Source organism: Perca flavescens, chromosome 16, assembly GCF_004354835.1.
Source record: "Perca flavescens isolate YP-PL-M2 chromosome 16, PFLA_1.0, whole genome shotgun sequence".
Lineage (NCBI taxonomy): Eukaryota > Metazoa > Chordata > Actinopteri > Perciformes > Percidae > Perca > Perca flavescens.
Genome location: NC_041346.1, coordinates 2,501 through 4,795, shown reverse-complemented (window position 1 = coordinate 4,795; position 2,295 = coordinate 2,501). Strand labels below are relative to the sequence as shown.

At 38.0% G+C, this 2,295-nt stretch overlaps 1 long non-coding RNA gene across 1 annotated transcript in view; it reads right to left on the bottom strand.

The window, feature by feature from the left end:
- Positions 1-1,381: 1,381 nt before the first annotated feature.
- LOC114570597 (uncharacterized) overlaps positions 1,382-2,295 on the bottom strand; it is a 1,916-nt gene continuing 1,002 nt past the window's right edge. The window contains exon 3 of the long non-coding RNA XR_003694549.1: positions 1,382-1,477. This is a non-coding gene — a long non-coding RNA (uncharacterized LOC114570597). The remainder of the gene's footprint in view (positions 1,478-2,295) is intronic.

Here is a 2,295-nt window from a genome sequence, read left to right as displayed (position 1 = left end):
TGTTTTCATCAGCTCTTTAGCACTTATTTGTATTGTTTGGGTATCAAATAGAAATAAACTCGAAGCTTCAATGTAAATCTATTTTAATCTAATCTAAAATCTAGCTTATTTTAATGTGACAAACTTGCATCAAGAGCTCGGTGAGTACACATCAGATTGGTACAATGTTGTGTCAAACTTCAAACCTAAACATTATGAGGTAGGCAACAGTTCAGTTGATATCAAATTGTAATGTTAGTTCAATCCCAAACATTTAGTACTGCTATCTGTGTAAAATAAACTGACAATCTAATCACAACGAGGCAACAGCTAAAGTTAGTATATTTTGACACTGAACCATACACTGTATATAAAACAGACAACTTAACAGGCAATTCATTAACCTACCTTCCATAAGATCGCCGCTGCGTGACTGCAGGACTTCCCCTGTCCCGCGACACAGGAGCACCCGGCCGTCTCAACAGTGCCGGTAGATGTAGTCAGGATCCATGCAGAGTGAACGTCAGACTTGCTTTGGCTTGATTGAACATCAGCCTTCATAAATACCAGGTCATTGATGATGCGGTTATTGATTAACACCTTCCCAACTTTTACACTGTGAAGGTACTGATACGCCTCTGTACTTTTATAATTGCGCATTGTAGACCCATCCGCACCAAGTGACAACACAAAATAATTAAATATGTCCTCATACGTGATCTGAGGCCACTTCTTCATGTCATCCTCCCACTCATGAATAGTTTGAGGGTGTGGCACTGACCTGCCATTTGGATTATTAAGCGATTTTTGGAAATGTTCCCACGACATAGTTAACCAATTTAGTTAAGGTAATGTTTTGTGTTAGTGTTGCCCAGGGAAGCGATGAAACGGAAGTCCCGCACAAAAACCAGAAGTTCGACCCATATTTACTTCCGCGTTCAAAAATAAGGCGAATAGTACGACCTTATTTGTAGTTTCATAAAATGTACCAGAATTTACGAATATGAAGGAAATCACTAGATCAAGTATTAAAGTGAATTTTTGTTTACAAATGCATTCAAATTGTTTTCATTGAATTAAACCAATTGATGTGCTTTTCCTGTTTCATGCTTCAGTTGAGGTTTATTGTTACTACAGGTGCACATGTGGACATTGTGAGCGGATGCCGCCCGAAGTTGAATTCCTGTTTTACAACACCAAGACGTGTGAGGGCCACAGCAGAGAAACAATTGGCAACAGAAGCTTACAAATTCAATTTTATTTAAAGAGACCCAACAATTCCCCCAAGAACAAGCATTTGGTGTGACAGTGGCGAGTAAAAACTTCCTTTTAACATGCAGAAACCTCAGACAGAACCTACTGTTCAGTAGTTATATGAACTGTAGTAAAAATAGTCTGATAAGAACAGTTGCAACAACCTGAGCTCTGACTGGCTCAGCGCTAAGATCCTCTGGAATGGTGATCTTCTGCAGTTGCTGGGTCAGGGACAACACATAGCCTGTGGAATGAAAGAATTATGTTTTAATTTATTTATTTATTAACATGTAAGGTTTAATAGCAATTTACTAAATGTATGTGTGACCCGGTGTGTTGTACAAGACAGACAAATATTAGCCCCCGTTTTAATAATTGAACTGATTAGAACCCAAGGAATCAAAACATAAATAAACTATTTTATTACTTCTCTGTATCTCTGTCTGGTCACAGGGTCATTTGAGTACATGTGTTTGAATGGGTGAGGTTGTTCCTGCTAAGCTCAGCATGTCAGCAGAGGGCGCTCTAGGCTTTACAATACACTGGGCATCAATAGCTAATGCTGACAGTAGAAGTAATCGCCAGTACGTGATGAACGAGGGATCCTGACCTGAACTGTATCTGTATTTTTACAGAAATAAATGTTTAATGTAAAATCATTTTAAGTGTAACATATGAATTAATTATTTTGCAGAGAGAAACTTTCATCAACAAGAAAGGAAGATATAATAATATAAATATGACTAATAAAAACAATAGCAATACGACGGAAGATTTGGCATTAACAAGGTAACTTCAGGTTCAACCCAGGGTTTTGTGTATCACGACTGTGGATCACTTGTTATGAAAGATATAGATTTTCAGTGGAGGTAATTACGTACAGGGATATTTGTCGGCTTCTTGAGCCGTGTGTTGCGGTTTGAATTATGTTGTTATATAATTTATTTGCTCTCACGATATCTTACCACTGTTGGGGTTGCAACTAAAATAATAGTCTAAAGCAGTTTATGGAAAGCACAGTGTAATTATGGTAAGATCTTGGTCCTGACTGACGGGGAAGTG